Genomic DNA, 17,992 nt, shown 5'->3' with positions numbered 1-17,992 from the left:
AGTTTTCTTTTTAAATTAATTAATTTTTGCTTTAAAAAATCTTTTTTCTTAGGATTACTGTGATTAAATTAAGGGTCTTCAGATGAGAGGAGCCTGGGTTACCCAGGTGTACCCAGTGTAATCACAAGCGTCCTTATAAGAGGGAGGCAGGTGGGTCAGAGGGCGCTGGAGGAGGAGGAGGAGACTGGATGTCAGAAGCCGGGGTGGTCGTCGTCGTCGGGACTCAAAGATGCTACACTCTGGCTTTGAAGGAGGGGACCAGGAGCTACGGACTGCAGGAAGATTCCAGAAGCTGAAAAAGAGGCTGGGCGCGGTGGCTCACGCCTGTAATCCCAGCACTTTGGGAGGTTGAGGAGGGTGGATCACTTGGGGTCAGGAATTCAAGACCAGCCTGGCCAACATGGCGAAGCTCCTTCTCTATTAAAAGTACACAAAATTAGCCGGGCATGGTGGCAGTCACCTGTAATCCCTGCTACTCAAGAGGCTGAGGCACGAGAATCACTTGAACCCAGGAGGTGGAGGTTGTAGTGAGCCAATATTGCACCACTGCACGCCAGCCTGGGCGACAGAGGGAGACTCTGTCTCAAAAAAAAAAAAAAAGCCTGGAAAACTCAAAGAATGGATTCTCCCCTCAAGCCTCCAGGAGGAACGTGGCTCTGCCGATACCCTGATTTTGCCTCAGTCAGACTGCAGACTTCTGGCCTCCCAGAGGTAAGGTACACATTTTGCATTCTTTTGAGCCTCTAAGTTTGTAGCAACACTATCAACTGTATCACAACTTTAAAAATATTTTAGACCGGCCATGGTGGCTCACACCTGTAATCCCAGCACTTTGGGAGACCGAGGCGGGCGGATCACCTGAGGTCAGGAGTTCGAGACCAGCCTGGCTAACACGGAAACCTCATTTCTACTAAAAATATAAAACATTAGCTGAGTGTGGTGGTGCACACCTGTAATCCCAGCTACTCGGGAGGCTGAGGCAGGAGAATTGCTTGAACCCTGGAGGCGGAGGTTGCAGTGAATCGAGATCATGCCATTGCACTCCAGTTTGGGCAACAAGAGCGAAACTCCGTCTCAAAAAAATAAAAAATTTAAAGAGCAAAACTGTCTTAAAAAACATATATATTAAGGGTCTTCAGATGAGAGGAGCCTGGGTTACCCAGGTGTACCCAGTGTAATCACAAGCATCCTTATAAGACGGAGGCAGGCAGGTCAGAGGGTGCTGGAGGAGGAGGAGGAGACTGGATGTCAGAAGCTGGGGTTGGAGGAAGGACTCTATAGGCAGATTACCAAAGGGGTCCGTGAAACCAAAAAAGGTTAAGAACCCGTGATCCATCTGTCCCCTGTGATTTCACCCTGTCTCATGGCATTAAATACCATCAATAAGCTGATGATTTCAGAAAGGCATCTGTAGGCTGTGCCGCTCTTCTGAATGTCAGATCTGGTCCCCAGCCGCCTGTCAGGCCTCATGTCCCTTCTTCCCTGGGCTCGCTCCCCTCCAGCTGTTTCTCAAGCCCGCCTGTCACTTCTCCTTCCCTCTTCTCCTTCCATGGCTGAAATTCACCTGCTTGAAATCATCTGTGTGCTTGATTATGCGTAAGCTCCACATGGACAGGATTTGTCTATGCATGAATCCAACCTTGGTGCTTAGAATGATGCCAGCCCAGCCTCACGCCTGTAATCCCAGCACTTTGGGAGGTCGAGGCAGGCGGATCACCTGAGGTCAGGGGTTCAGGACCAGCTTGGCCAATGTGGGGAAACCCCGTCTCTACTGAAAATACAAAACATTAGCCCAGCACAGTGGTGGGCACCTGTAATTCCAGCTACTCGGGAGGCTGAGGCAGGAGAATCACTTGAACATGGGAGGCAGAGATTGCAGTGAGCTGAGATCACACCACTGCACTCCAGCCTGGGTGAAAGAGTGAGAGACTCCAACTCAAAAAAAAAAAAAAAAAAAAAAAAAAAGGAAATAGTGCCAGCCCATAGGAAATGCTTAATTCCCCTTAGTGGAAAGGAGGAAGGGATGAACCTTCCTGAATCTCTTTGTGTTTGGGTGAATCTCGTCTCTTGTCCACAGTTTATGATGGATTTGCTTCATTATTCAATCTAAGACTTCATAGGAAGATCAGCCTATTTTTATACTTATGGATAGGAGAAAATATGTTTGGTTTTAGCGCTGTCTGCATATTTATGTTCAAAATATCTCACTATTTAATCTGTTTGCTCTGTAGGGTGTGTATCTTAGAGTTTGGGAGTTTTGTGTCATTGACTAGTGACTATTTTTATATTGCATTGGCTGCTCATGGTACCATAACAATATACCATAGACTGGGTGCAAGGTAAACATAAACCACAGAAATGTATTTTCTTCCAGTTCTGGAGGCTGGAAGTCTGAGATCAGGGTGTCCACAGGGTCCGTTCCTGGTGAGGGCTCTCCTCTTGCCTTGCAGATGGCCACCCTCTCGCTGTGTCCTCGTGTGGCACAGAGAGGAGGAGCAAGCTCTTTAGTGTCTCTTATAAGGTCACTAATTCCATCACAGGGGCTCCTCTTCTTGACCTCATCTAAACCAAATTACCGGCTGGGCACGGTGGCTCACGCCTGTAATCCCAGCACTTTGGGAGGCCGAGATGGGCGGATCACGAGGTCAGGAGATCGAGACCATCCTGGCTAACACCGTGAAACCCCGTCTCTATTAAGAAATACAAAAAAACTAGCCGGGCGAGGTGGCGGGCCCCTGTAGTCCCAGCTACTCGGGAGGCTGAGGCCGGAGAATGGCGTGAACCTGGGAGGCGGAGCTTGCAGTGAGCTGAGATCCGGCCACTGCACTCCAGCCTGGGCGACAGAGCGAGACTCCGTCTCAAAAAAAAAAAAAAAAAAAATTTTCCTGTTCCATTATTTTTGTTTTTGCCTCCAGGAATATTAATTAAATGTATATAGTACTTCTTGGATCTTCATGTCTATCATTTTCTGTGTATCCATTTTAAACTTTTGTCTATTCTACTTTGTTCTTTACTATTTTTCTCAATCCCAGTGTATTGGTTTTTTTCTTGCTCTTTTTATGATTTCAGGATTACTTCTTTTCAGTTGTGCTGCATCCACTGTGCCTGGCTGTCTGTGATGGCTTTTGTTTTGTTTTGAGGTGGGGTCTGACTCTTGTCACCCAGACTGGAGTATAGTAGCATGATATTGACTCACTATGACTTTCGCCTCCTGGGCTCCCTTGATCCTCCTGCCTCAGCCTCCTGAGTATGTAACTACAGGTGTGTGTGCCACAATGCCTGGCTCATTTTTGTATTTTTTGTAGAGAAAGTTTTGCCATGTTGCCCAGGCTGGTCTTGAACTTTGGAGCTCAACTGATCCGCCCACCTCAGCCTCCCAAAGCGCTGGGATTACAGGCGTGAGCCACCGTGCCTGCCCTATCAGTCATCTTTGAATGAGGCAGCTCTAGACCACCAGATGTCAGGAGTTGAAGGGCCTGGGCTATGCTCTAGGAGAGCAGCATCCGCATGAGTGGATAACCTTCACTCCTCCTGTCCGCCGAGCTCATCGGATGCAGGCTCATGGTGGACAGTTGCTCCCCTCTGCCCAACCTCACCTGCAGATTCCTTCCTTCAAACAAGGCTTGTCTGTGTGACTCCACATTCAGCCTCACCTCCTGTGTTCACTCCAGCTCCCTGCCTGGGTCGGGGCAAGTCCCCACCTGAGCATCCTGTCATGCTTCTCTCCCTGGCGTGTCACTGACTTTGGAGAATTATGCTCAGCTGGCTGCCTCCAGGATGCACCCCTCTCCTTGCACCCATTTAACATTCAGGGCAGTTGGCATCCCTTCCTCAGACTTTCGTGGCTGAGGGTTTCAGATGTCTCCCAGTTTCCTTAGTGCCAAGGTCTGGATTTCTGCTGCTTGTTCTCCTTGCTGCTTTGGGGTAGATTTGGAGAGAAGCAGCATTATTCTGACATTTTTAAACAGGAAGTCTTCTGCTGTGTGCTGCAGCCTGTCTAAACAGCCAGCCTCGGTTCAGAGCGTGGCAGCCAGGGGAGAGCCCTATTCAATAGATGAATCAAGAGATTCAGTACACTCATTTTTGCTCTGTTGCCCAGGCTGGAGTGCAACGGCACAATCTTGACTCACTCCAACCTCCACCTCCCTTGGCTCAAGGGATCCTCTTGCCCCAGCCTCCCAAGTAGCTGGGACTACAGGTGTGTGCCCCCATGCCCAGCTATTTTTATTTATTTATTTATTTTTTATTTTTTTATTTTTGAGACGGAGTCTCACTCTGTTGCCCAGGCTGGAGTGCAGTGGCGTGATCTCGGCTCACTGCAAGCTCTGCCTCCCTGGTTCATGCCATTCTCCTGCCTCGGCCTCCCTAGTAGCTGGGACTACAGGTGCCCACCAACATGCCCAACTAATTTTTTGTATTTTTAGTAGAGACGGGGTTTAACCATGTTCGCCAGGATGGTCTCGATCTCCTGACCTCATGATCCACCTGCCTAGGGCTCCCAAAGTGCTGGGATTGCAGGCGTGAGCCACTGTGCCTGGCCTATTATTTTTTTTTTTTTAAATACTTTAAGTTCTGGGGTACATGTGCACAACGTGCAGGTTTGTTACATAGGCTTATGTGTGCCATGTTGGTTTGTTGCACCCATCAACTCATCATTTACATTAGGTATTTCTCTTAATACTATCCCTCCCCCAGTCCCGTACCCCCGCCCCCCACCGACAGGCCCCAGTGTGTGATGTTCCCCTTCCTGTGTTTTCACTGTTCAACTTCCACTTATGAAAACATGCGGTGTTTGGTTTTCTGTCCTTGTGTTAGTTTGCTGAGAATGGTGGTTTCCAGCTTCATCCATGTCCCTGCAAAGGACATGAACTCATCCTTTTTTACGGCTGCATAGTATTCCATGGTGTATATGTGCCACATTTTCTTTATCCAGTCTATCACTGATGGACATTTGCATTGGTTCCAAGTCTGCTATTATGAATAGTGCCACAATAAACATGAGTGTGCATGTGTCTTTATAGCAGCATGATTTATAATCCTTTGTGTATATACCCAGTAATGGGATTGACGCCTAGCTATTTTTTTGTATTTTTTGGTAGAGACAGTGTTTTGCCATGATGACCTGGCTGGTCTTGAACTCCTGACCTCAGGTGATCTGCCCACCTCAGCCTCCCAAATTGCTGGGATTACAGGCATGGGCCACCATTGGCCGGCCTCAAGACACTTATAAAAGAAATATAATCTGCACAGCTGATGGTTGTCAGTTGAAGCTGACAGACTGCTAGATGAAGGTCATATAAATAAATAATATTAAAATAGAGCCTACTGTTATAGATTGTGTCCCCCAAAATGTTGAAGTCCTAATTCCCAATACTTATGAATGTGACCTTATTTGGAAACGGGGTCTTTTAAGATGAGGTCGTGCCAGGCACTGTGGGGCATGCCTGTAGTCCCAGCTACTAGGGAGGCCGAAGAGGAAGGATCACTTGAGCCTTCGGGTCTGAGCCCAGCCTGGACAACACAGTGAGATCATATCTCTATTTAAAAAATAGATGAGATCATTAGGTTGGACCCTAATCCAATTTGACTAGTGTTTTTATAAAACACACAAATTAAGTCAGCTCTGGTGGCTCACGCCTATAATCCCAACACTTTTGGGAGGCTGAGGTGGGAGGCTCACAGGAGTTCCAGATCAGCCTGGGCAACATAGGGAGATCCAGTCTCTACTAAAAATACAAAAAAATTAGCCAGGCGTGGCGGCACACGCCTGTAATTCCAGCTACTCAGGTGGCTGAGGCACAAGAATCACTCGAACCTGGGAGACGGAGGCTGCCGTGAGCTGAGATCATGCCACTGCAGTCCAGTCTGGGCAACAGAGTAAGACTCTGTCTTGTAAAAGAAAAAAAAAAAAAAAAGGCAGAAATTTGAACACAGAGGCAGACATGCCCATAGAGAGCACATTATGTAAAAAGACAAAGGGAGAAGACAGCCAAGGGACGCCTGACGCTACCAGTAGCCAGGAGACAGGCCTAGAAACAGATCCTTCCTTGGCACCATCAGAGGGAGCACGGGCCCTGCTCGTGCCTTGGTTTTGGACTCTGACCTCCAGAACTGTGAGAGAATAAATTTCTGGGTTTTTGTTTTTTAAAATTATTTTTAATTATTATTTTTTAAACAAAAGCATCAGGTTGGTAAAAAGATTTCTGTTTAAGCCACCCAGTCTGTGATACTTTGTTACGATAGCCCTGGGAAACCAACCCGTCACCTTTGTGTCCGCTATTCCCAACCAACATCCGCATCCCCTCCTGTGCCGAGGCGGGGGTCCAGGAGGTTTATGTTACCCCTCAGGCTTTAATGTTTCCAGAGTATCACGTGCCGGAAATTGGGGAGGAAGCGGGGAACTACTAAGTGTCTTGAGGGATGGCAGCTTGGGCAAAAAGAGGAAGACTGAGTCTCTGGCCCAGCCTGGAACCCCCATGAGTGTCGCCGCCGTTCTCGGGATAACAGCCGAATCAGATCATGCGCACAAGGCCCTTGCCGCTTGGCCTCGCCCACCTTTCAAACCTGGTCTCCAACTGCACGGCCTGGTCTCTCCCTGCTCCAACCATCTGAACTGTTTCCCCTTAACAGCACCCCAGAAAGCTGTAGGCCCTTCCCCGTGCCCCCCACACCCACTCCAGAGACAAATACTGGCCTGATGTGTTCCACCGCATCCATCTTCCCTGTCATAGAGTTCGTAGAAGTGGAGCCACAGAGCATGTATGTTGCATGCGGCACAATGCTTCTGGAAATTCACGTTGCACTTACCAGCAGCTCATTCTGTTGCATGGATACACAGTACCACAATGTGTTTATCCATTCACCAGTTGATAGACATTAGTCTTGTCTCCAGTCTGGGGTGGTTATGAATTAAGCTGTTATGAACATGTCAGTACAAGTACTTATATGGAAGTGTTTTCGTATCTCCAGGATTCCTGGGGATTGGATCACTGGGTCATATGCTAAGTACATAGTTTGCCTTTTAAGAAATTGCCAAGCTGGGTGTGGTGGCTCACGTCTGTAATCCCAGCACTTTGGGAGGCCGAGGCGGGTGGGGGGGTGGAGGGGATCACATGAGGTCCGGAGTTTGAGACCAGCCTGACCAACGTGGAGAAACCCCATCTCTATTAAAAATACAAAATTAGCGGGGTATGGTGGCACATGCCTGTAATCCCAGCTATTCAGGAGGTTGAGGCAAGAGAATCACTTGAACCTGGGAGGTGGAGGGTACAGTGGGCCGAGATCGTGCCATTGCACTCCAGCCTGGACAACAAGAGCGAGACTCTTTGTGGGGGGGAAAAAATGGCCAAAATGTTTCCCAAAGAAGGTGTATCATGTTCTGTTTCCACCAACAATGCATGAAAGTCCAGGTGCTACATACAAGTCCTCACCAACACTTGGTGTTGTCTTTTTACTTTCAGCCCTACTGATCAGTGTATAGTGGTATCTCATTTAAAATTGCATTTCTGGTCCAGTGTAGTGACTCACGCCTCTAATTCCAATACTTTAGGAGGCCAAGGCAGGAGGATCTCTTGGACCCAGGAGTTCTAGACCAGCCTGGGCAACAAAGCAAGACCCTGTATATACCAAAGGAAATAGGGCATGGTGGCACATGTCTGTGGCCCCAGCTACTCAGGTGGGAGGATCACTTGAGCCCAGGAGTTCAAGGCTGTAGTGAGCTACAATGACACCACTGCACTCCAGCCTGGGTGACAAAGTGAGACCCCTCCATCTCAAATAAAAATAAATAAAATTGCACTTCTGAATAATACATGTTTATTTGGCTGGCTCCACCAATCTCAGCTGGGCTCCCCCACATCTGCAGGCTGGCTTGGGTGGGGCAGCCCTGTTCTGTGTATCCTTCATTGTCCTCCAGTTACCGGGATGGGGGGGGCATAGTCTTGTGACAATGGCAAGAGAGCCAAAAGAAACACGCAAGGCCTTTTGAGGCCAAGTCAGAACTGACACACCATCCTTTCCCCAACAGGCCACTGGCTGGAGCCATGGAAACAGCCAAACTCAGCAGGCAGGGGTGGGGGGTCCAGCTGGTCCTGGAGTAGATGGAGCTGCAGGCTCAGGTGGAAAGGGCATGGATGCGGGGAGAGGCAAAGAACTGGACCAGAGATGATCTCACACACAATCCATTCTGCAAATGTTTCACAATTTATGCCTAATAACTTGTAGAAAAATGACTAATGATGGCCGGGTGCAGTGGCTCATGCCTGTAATCCCAGCACTTTGGGAGGCCTAAGAAGGCGGATCACCTGAGGTCAGGAGTTGGAGACCAGCATGGCCAATGTGGCAAAACCCCATCTGTACTGAAAATACAAAAAATTAGCCAGGTGTGGTGGTACATGCCTGTAATTCCAGCTACTCAGGAGGCTGAGGCCTGAGAATTGCTTGAACCTGGAAGACGGTGGTTGCAGTAAGCTGAGATCATGCCACTGCACTCCAGCCTGGGCAACAGAGCGAGACTCTGTCTCAAACAAAAGACTAATGATGAATTTTTTTTCTTTTTTTGGATGGAGTCTCCCTTAGCTGTCCAGGCTGGAGTGCAGTAGTGTAATCTTGGTTCACTGCAACCACCGTCTCCCAGGTTCAAGTGATTCTCCCATCTCAGCCTCCCGAGTAGCTGGGATTACAGGCACCAGCCATCATGCCTGGCTAATTTTTGTATTTTAGTAGGGATGGGTTTCACCATGTTGACCAGATTGGTCTTGAACTCCTGACCTCAGGTGATCCACCCGCCTCAGCCTCCCAAAGGGCTAGGATTACAGGCGTGAGCCACTGCGCCCAGCTGAATCATTCATTTCTTGAATGTAGGAAGAGTCTAAAGGCTGCGTCAGTCAGTTCTGCACAATGGCGTCTTTCTCACAGACGGCATTTCCCACTCACAGGGTCTTAGTTGTTCTTTGTTCCCTGTCAGGTCAAGCTCCAGCCTTGCCTCAAACCCCTAAGGTCCTTGCACACACGGTCCTGGTGAGGCTGTGGCTATCCAAGGACATTGAGTGAAGTGAGGGCAGCAGGACCCAGTGCCTGGTCATTCTAGCTGGCACTGCTAGAATGTAGCCACCAAATGTGGCAACTCTGCCATGCCGCAGGTAGTGTGTGTGAGCAGTTTATGTACAGAGTGCGTGGAATTCCCACAATGACCCAGTACATTAGTGGGTTAGTTTGGACTCTTTGGGCTTTTAGTGACAAAAACCCAATTCCAAGCTGCCTAAGCAAGAAAGAGAAATGATTAGAAGACTCGGGAGGGCCTCAGAGAGGCCAAGAGTAGGGATACAACTGGGCCTGGGACTGGCTGGAGCCGGGCTCCTTGCGTCTTGCCTCGACCTCTCTTCCTGTGTCTGGGTCACTCTCTTCTGTGGTGGCCAGCTTTATCTGCTCCTGGAGAACATGGCGGCACATGGCCACTAACAGCTTTCAACTTCCATGACATCTTCAGTTCAAGAGAACAGCCAGTCCAAGTTAGAAACTAATCCCAAGGAAGGACTGGGATTGTTTTAAACAGGCTCAGGCACCCACCTCTGGACCACTAAGCTGTCACTGTTACCAGTGTGGAAAGGTCGACATTGACTAAAACATTCATGTGACTGCAGAGGTGTGTGTGTGTGGGGGGGGGTTCCCCAGACAGTGGGGGAAGGGCAGATGGAACAACAGCAGTCTTCTTTCATGCTTGCGTTTTTATTTCCACTTAATAGATGAGACTCAAGGAAAACGCGCAGATAGTGTGTGCTGGTTAAGAGTACAGACCTGGTCAGGCACAATGGCTCACGCTTGTAATCCCACCACTTTGGGAGCCTGAGGTGTGTGGATCACCTGAGGTCAGGAGTTCGAGACCAGCCTGGCCAATATGGTGAAACGCCATCTCTACTAAAAAATACAAAAATTAGCGGAGTGTGGTGGTGCGCACCTGTAAATCCCAGCTACTCGGGAGGCCTGAGACAGAAGAATCACTTGTACGTGGGAGGTGGAGGTTGCAATGCAATGAGCCAAGATTGTGCCATTGCACTCCAGCCTGGACGACAGAGCAAGACCCTATCTCTCAAAAAAAAAAAGATTACAGACCTTATATAAGATCTGAATAGACACTTCACCAAAAAGATATACAAAAAGCAAATAAACACGTAACGGTAAGTGGATAAGCAACGAGACACCCTTACAATGGATTCTACTCAACGTGAAAAGGTGGGATGTGCTGATGCACACAGCCCGGGTGAGTCTCAGCAGCATCATGTTAAGGGAAGGAAGCCGGCACAAAAGTCTGTATGTCAATAACTCCATTTATATAAAGTTCTAGAGAAGATAAAGCTCATGCTAGAGAGATCAGTGGCTGCCAGGGCCAAAGGTTTGCGGAGAGGATTGGGAGAGGCCAGGAGAGAATTTGTGGGGAGATGGAACTATTCTATATCATGATTGCAGTGGTAGGATACACTTGTCAACTTACCATATGCTTAACATTGGTGATTTTTTTTTTTTTTTGAGATGGAGTCTCGCTCTGTCACCCAGGCTGGAGTGCAGTGGCGTGATCTTGGCTCACTGCAACCTCCACCTCCAGGATTCAAGTGATTCTCCTGCCTCAGCCTCCTGAGTAGCTAGGATTACAGGCGCCTGCCACCATGCCGGCTAATTTTTTGTATTTTTAGTAGAGATGGGGTTTCACCATGTTGGCCAGGCTGGTCTTGAACTCCTGACCTCAAGTGATCCACTCCCCTCGGCCTCCCAAAGTGCTGGGATTACAGGTGTGAGCAATTACAATTGTGCCCAGATGAAATTGGTGAATTTTATTGTGGGAAAATTACATTTCAAAGCAGTTTTTTAAAAGGTAGCCATTATCATTTTTAGGCATCTCTTATAGGTTTTTGCCTTTGAATAAACGCAATAAAAATAAAGTAGTAGGTCTTGGGGTTAATCCAAACTGCATTCAACTCCCCCAGACCCTATCATGACACCCTAAGTACCTTTTTTTTTTAAGCCTCAGCAATCTCATCTGTACGTCTGGAGATGACAACTTCTAGCTCATAGATTTACTGTTGTGAAGGATGAAGAGATGATGTGGATAACTCCTCGGCGCTGGGGTTATCTAGTCTGACTTTGGTAAATGTATTATTGCTGCCCAAGGGCACACAGCTTCTAAGCGGCAGATTCAGGGCTCAAACCGGTCTGTTTCCAAACTCTAGCTCCTGGCCGCCCGCGCCGCCTCACTAGCGCCCTCTTGTGCTAGTTCTATGCTCCCAAGCACACTTTGGATTCTTCGACTTCCCCTGTAAGAACACAGCGTGCTGATCAACAAACAAAAGCATCTGCTTCTATTTATAACTCTAACAAGAAAATTGACATTCAGCTTTTATAAATACTTTTGAAAAACAGGAACAGGCTGCAAGTCTTCTGATTTGGAAACTCTGAGTAGCAAGGAGAGGGCTCAGAAGGCCACAAGGAATCCATACGGCTTAGGGAGGGAGGGCAGACTTTGGCCCCAGCGACTCATCAAGATGACCGCCGTGTAAAGACTATTGATGCCCTCAGCCAAGGAAGCAAGGTAGGTGGCCAGTGCCTCCAGCTGTAAGCAGAAGCCCGGGTGTCACTGGTTGGGAGTAAGAGAAGGAGAATGAGAACAAACCATGATGATAAATTGGTTCTGAATTATGACCAGGCAAAGAGTGGGAGAACTGTGGCCACATTTGAGCTCTGATAAGAGCAAAGCTGGAATCTTAAATATTTAGATACGGAGCCTTAAAGGATGTACTTGACAAGCAATAAAAATCTTAGAAACACTTTAGTGATTCTCATGGCTTGCCGCTGATTTCAACTGCAAATCAACCTGGCAGTCTGAGAACATACTCGATTTTAACTTCCAAGCTCCTCAGCAAACATCCTGTGTCTGGGACATCAGGAGCCTTTTAGCTCCTCTCAGCCTCAGGGCCAAGTACCGCAGGCTCAGGGCTCCCCAGGGCCAGGTGCCCGCTGGAATCGCCTGAGGTTAAAAAACGCAGGTGATGCTGGGCACGGTGGCTCACACCAAAGTGCTACCAGCACTTTGGGAGGCCCGCGGGGGCGGGGGGCGCGGATCACCTGAGGTCAGGAGTTCGAGACCAGCCTTGCCAACATGGTTGAAACCCTGTCTCTACTAAAAATGCAAAAATTAGCCGGGTGTAGTGGCAGGCACCTGTAATCCTGCTACTCAGGAGGCTGAGGCAGGAGAATCACTTGAACCCGGGAGGTGGAAGTTACAGTGAGCCAAGATCGTGCCACTCACTCCAGCCTGGGCAACAGAGCAAGACTCTGTCTCAAAAAAAAAAAAAAAAAAAAAAGGGCGCAGCAGCTAATGCCTGTACTCCCAGGACTTTGTGAGGCCAAGGCAGGCGGATCACCTGAGGTCAGGAGTTCGAGACCAGCCTGACCAACATGGAGAAACCCCGTCTCTACTAAAAATATAAAATTAGCCAGGTGTGGTGGCACATGCCTGTAATCCCAGCTACTCGGGAGACTGAGGCAGGAGAATTGGTTGAACTCTGGCAGTGAAGGTTGTGGTGAGCCGAGATTGCGCCATTGTATCCAGCCTGTGCAACAAGAGCAAAACCACATCTCTTAAAAAAAACAAAAACAAAAAAACCCGCGGGTACCCAGACTCCTCCCAAGTGCAGGATTCAATCTGAGTAAGCCGAGGTGGTGGTAGGAGTGACCACGGGGCCTGTAAATCTGGAACGTTTTTGCTTTACTTGGTGAGGATGGAGACTGAGTCAAAGTCTGGTCTGCCGTTTGAGAAAGTTACTATTGTCCCAAGTTGGCAAGCCAAGAAACAGCAGTATAAGCATTATTTAGAACTATGAAAACAAATACAAGAAGGAACCGCAGAAAGCACCCAAAGTTGTTCTAACCAGTGGTGTCTGAAGTTAGAATAGTGATTATCTTGAGAAGCGGGGACTATTAGCTTGGAAGGAGCATCAGGGAACTTTCTAGGTGCTGGAAATGGTCTGTATCTTGATCTGGGTGGGAGTTGGGTGTTGGCCCTCCCTATCCATGGATTCTACATCGGTGAATTCAACCAACCTTGGGTTTAAAGTATTTGGGGAAAAAAAGCATTCAAAAAAATACAAATAATATACAAACAATGTAACAACTGTTTACGTAGCATTTACATTATATCAGGTGTTATAAGTAGAGGTGACAAAGTATATAGAGGATATGCATAGGTTATGTGCAAATACCACACCATTTTATATGAGAAACTTGTGGACCCTCAGATTTGGTGCTTGAACCCCGGAAGCAGAAGCGGAGGCTGCAGTGAACCAAGATCGCGCCATTGCACTCAGACCTGAGGAACAGTTAGATTCCGTCTCAAAAAAATTGGGGGATCCTTCAGTCAATCCCCCATAGATACTGAGGAATGACTGTACATATATAAAAACCCACGAAGCTGTACTCTGAAGATTGTGTATTTCGCCTACATATTATTTAAAATTTTTAAATGTCTCCCTCCAAAGAGGAATCAGTTCACAGACAGACTAGGCTGCAGGCAGACTTTTTTTTTTTTTTTTCCCTATGTTTTCAAAGACAGAGTCCCTCTCTGTCGACTGGGCTGGAGTGCAGCGGTGTGATCACAGCTCAATGCAGTCTCAACTCCTGGGTGCCAGTGATCCTCCTGCCTCAGCCTCCCAAGTAGCTGGGAGTACGGGCACAGGCCACTGTCCCTGGCTAGATTTTAAATATTTTGTAGAGACAGGATCTCCCTTTGTTGCCTGTGCTGGGCTCGAACTCCCGGGCTCAAGCAATCCTCCTGCCTTAGCCTCTCAAAGTGCTGGGATTACAAGTGTGAGGCACCGTGCCTGGTCAGGACTGAATTTTTTTTTTTTTTTTTAAACATACATTTACAAACTTAAAACCATATCCACCTTTTTAAAAAACACCATATTCATGTCTCCTTTGATAAAAATAGAAATTAGACTCTTGTGGACCTTTTAAAACATCTGGTATACAGCCTGGGTTGAGAAGTTCTGACTTCAGAAATGCTTCCTGCGATTGCTTTTTAAAAATAGCTTCTAACCCTTTCTTTCACCAAGGTAAATTCTCATGAGTTTCAACCTTACTTTAGAGCGTATCTTTTGCTTTCTACAAGCAGAAGTTTAAAGAGAAGAGCTACACAGCAGGTTGGTCTGCATGGAATTCCTCTACTAGTCTCTTTCCACCACGCACTGCCAGCTATTGTTTGAAACTGACACTCAACATTACCACCAGCCCCAGCTTAGGCAGTGGAGCTTTTGAGGTCAGGCTCTGACACTCAGGATGGCCTAGCGGATCTCTGGCCACAGAAGAGCAGCTCTGGATATTTGGTTTTTCAGTAGCTCAGGTGTGGGATGGGGGTCCCCAAACAAGGTCTTTCCCGGTTTTCCTGGCAATTCTGATGCTGGTTGGTGGTCCAGAAGCCATATTTTGAGCTACCCTGCCTAAAAGAGTCCATACTGCCAACAGGAAAAAAAAAGTGTATATATTTTCAATCAGATTTACTGAGGCACAATGAAGAAAGTGCACCCATTTCAAGACTGCCTTTTGACAAATGTAGACACCCATGTAACCACTGCCAGTCAAAATATGGAAGATTTCCAACACGCAAGAAAGTTCCCTTGTATCCCTCTGCCGTCAATCCCTGGTCCTCCCTGAGCTCTGGCCCCAGGCAAACCTGCTTTCTGTCCCTAGAAACCAGTTTTGCCTGTTCTAGGATTTCACATAAAGAGAATTGATTGTACAGTATGTGTACTCTTTTGTGTCTCATTCCTTTAGCTCAGCTTTTGATTTATTAGCTCAGCTTGTTGTAAAGGTATTCATGTTGCTGCTTGTGTCAGTAATCCCTTCTTTTGTAGGAATATATCACAATTTATCTTTTTTTTTTTTTTTTTTTTTTTTTTTTTTTTTGTGAGGCAGGGTCTCACTCTATCACCCAGGCTGGAGTATAATGGTGCAATCTCGGCTCACTGCTGCAACCTCCACCCCCCAGGTTCAAGCGATTCTTCTGCCTCAGTCTCCCAAGTAGCTGGGATTATAGGCACCTGCCACCATGCCTAACTAATTTTGTATTTTTAGTAGAGACGGGGTTTCACCACGTTGACCAGGCTGGTTTCGAACTCCTGACCTCAAGTTATCCACCCGCTTCAGCCTCCCAAAGTGCTGGGATTAGAGGGGTGAGCCATCACGCCTGGCCTGTTTTATCTGCTTTCTAATTGATGGATATTTCTGCTCTTATAATACAGCTGCTATGAATGTTCAAATACAAGTGTTTGGATGTAAGTCTTCATTTCTCTTGGGCACCAATGAGGACTGTTGGGCCATATGGTAAGGATATGCTTATTTGCAAAAAGCTGCCTGTTTTCCAAAATAGCTATACCCTGTAACACGACCACTAGCAAATGTGAGTTCCAGTTGCTCCACATCTTCATTCACACTTAGTGCTGTCAGTCTTTTTACTTTTGGACATTCTAGTGGATGTATAATGGGATCTCATAGTTTTAACTTTTTTTTTTTTTTTTTTGAGATGGAGTTTCACTTTTGTTGTCCAGGCTGGAGTGCAACGGCGTGATCTCGGCTCACCGCAACCTCCGCCTCCCGGGTTCAAGTGATTCTCCTGCCTCAGCCTCCCAAGTACCTGGGATTACAGGCATGCACCGCCACACCTGGCTAATTTTGTATTTTTAGTAGAGACAGGGTTTTTCCATGTTGGTCAGGCTGGTCTCGAACTCCCGACCTCAAGTCATCTGCTCACCTCAGCCTCCCAAAGTGCTGGGATTACAGGAATTAGCCATCATGGCCGGCAGTTTTAACTTTCATTTCATAATGACTGATGATGTTGATTCTTCTTTGATGTGCTCATTGGCCATTTGAATATTTTTTTTTTTGTGATTCTGATTCAGAATGTTTAGAGATCGTATTTTGAGGAACCCTGCCTTAAAAACACCCATATATATGGCCTCCAGAAAATAACAATGTAAAGTGATGATTTATTTACTTATTTTTTGAGACAGGGTCTTGCTCTGTCACCTAGGCTGAAGTGCAGTGGCAAAATCTCAGCCCACTGCAACCTCCACTTCCAGGATTAAAGCAATTCTCGTGCCTCAGCCTCCTGAGTAGCTGCAACTACAGGTGCGCACCACCACACCTGGCTAATTTTTGTATTTTTAGTAGCAATGGGGTTTCACCATGTTGGCCCGGCTGGTCTTGAACTCCTGAGCTCAGGTGATCCACCCACCTCAGCCTGGGATTACAGGCGTGAGCCACCACGCCTGGCCTAAAGTGATTATTTAAATGGAAAATCTAAGAGTTCCTCCCCCAACTTTGTGAAAATTTTCAAAAATACATAAAAGTTGAAAAACCAATGATCTACTTAGATCTAACAGTGAACAATTTGTTATACTTGCTCTGCATATGTGTTTAGCAAATTGTTGAACCATTTGAAAGCCACAGACATCCAGATGCTTCATCCTTAAATACTTTAGCACTTATCTCCTAAGAGTATTTTTCTGTGTAATTGCAATTCCACCATTATACCTAATAAAATTAGCAATAAATTCATATTCAATCCATATCCTAATTTCTCCAGTTATTCCAGCCTTTTAAACAAACATCCAATCAGAGTTCAAGCCCTTTTACTGATTATCATCTCTTCAGTCTCCTTTATATTTCATTACCCAGTAGATTTTTGTATTGATTTCAAGCAATTTGTATTAAACTTTCTGAACAAAAATTTCAAGAAATCAAAAAATGTAACTGGCCAGGCAGGGTGGCTCATGCCTATACTCCCAGCACTTTGGGAGGCCAAGGTGGGAGGATCCCTTGAGCTCAAGGGGTTTGAGACCAGCCTGGGAAACATGGCGTGATCCCATCTCTGCAAAAAAAATTTAAAAATTTAAAAAAAAATTAGCTGAGTTGGGAGGGTGGTGGGTGGGGCTGGGGCTATTCAAGAGGCTGAGGCAGGAGGATTACTTGAGCCCAGGAGGTCAAAACTGTAGTAAGCCATGTGCACCACTGCACCCCAGCCTGGGCAACATGGTAAGACCCTGTCTAAAACAAAAAACAAAAAATGGTAACTCCTATATACCATGTTATTTGGATAACTACGGGTTTATCTGTTACAATCAGCTTGAGATACTATGAGACTAGAATAAAAGGTGCTGGAAATGGGACAGTACTTGCAGTTATCATCCTGCTTCATTCATTTCAGTCCTTTTTGTGATGGACATTTCTGTTGTTCCCTTCTTGCCACTCCCAGCTGAGACCTACCTATCACAAAACTTTATGCCAGGAAGAGCCTTGGACTTAGAATCAAAAAGCTGTCGGCTGACTGTGTCCTATTAGTCACTCAGCATGGCTCAGCTTCCTACTCTGGAAAACAGGCATGATGGTGATAGAATATGGTCCCTTCGAATAACCACAGGATTGCTGTACAAATCAAATGAAATCGTGTGGGTTAACTTATGTTGGGCACAATGAGGCACTTCATTAATTCATTCCACATTCGAGCATCGTCTACGTAGGTCTCTGTGCCAGGGACAGAGATGTGAGAAGGCGGCTGCGAGAGGTCCTGGGAAAAGTTGCCCTGCTTTTAAGAGACACAAGATGGAATGGTTTCTCTTCATATGGATATAGGGCTCAGGTGCTAGTCCAAGATATGGAGCTGGCATGCAACTCAATCACATGAGCTGCTAAGGTCCCTTCAGAGTTTAAGTCCATTTGAGCGTATTTTCTTTTACAGGTGGCCAACAGCATCCAGACAGGTGTGAACAGCATTTGAGACTTGAAGAATCAGTCTCCCAAAGGATCGTCAGAGCAGATTTTGATGCTGGTACCAGCCTTTGACTTCTGCTTGGCTGGCCCCATCTCTTGGATCCTTGCTTGACTGACAGCCCAATTCTGTGAGTCTCAATGCCTTGCTTCAGCCTAAACCCTCCAATGCTGGCCATTA

At 46.9% G+C, this 17,992-nt stretch overlaps 1 long non-coding RNA gene across 1 annotated transcript; it reads left to right on the top strand.

Moving 5' to 3' along the window:
• Positions 1 to 158: 158 nt before the first annotated feature.
• Positions 159 to 17,942, top strand: LOC144339988 (uncharacterized). The gene is made up of 3 exons (XR_013415642.1): positions 159 to 711; positions 11,413 to 11,581; positions 17,783 to 17,942. It is a non-coding gene; the product is annotated as an uncharacterized LOC144339988 (long non-coding RNA).
• Positions 17,943 to 17,992: the final 50 nt, after the last annotated feature.

This window comes from Macaca mulatta, chromosome 3 (genome assembly GCF_049350105.2).
Source record: "Macaca mulatta isolate MMU2019108-1 chromosome 3, T2T-MMU8v2.0, whole genome shotgun sequence".
NCBI lineage: Eukaryota > Metazoa > Chordata > Mammalia > Primates > Cercopithecidae > Macaca > Macaca mulatta.
The sequence above is the reverse complement of the archived record's forward strand: the minus strand, read 5'-3'. Positions and strand labels throughout refer to the sequence as shown.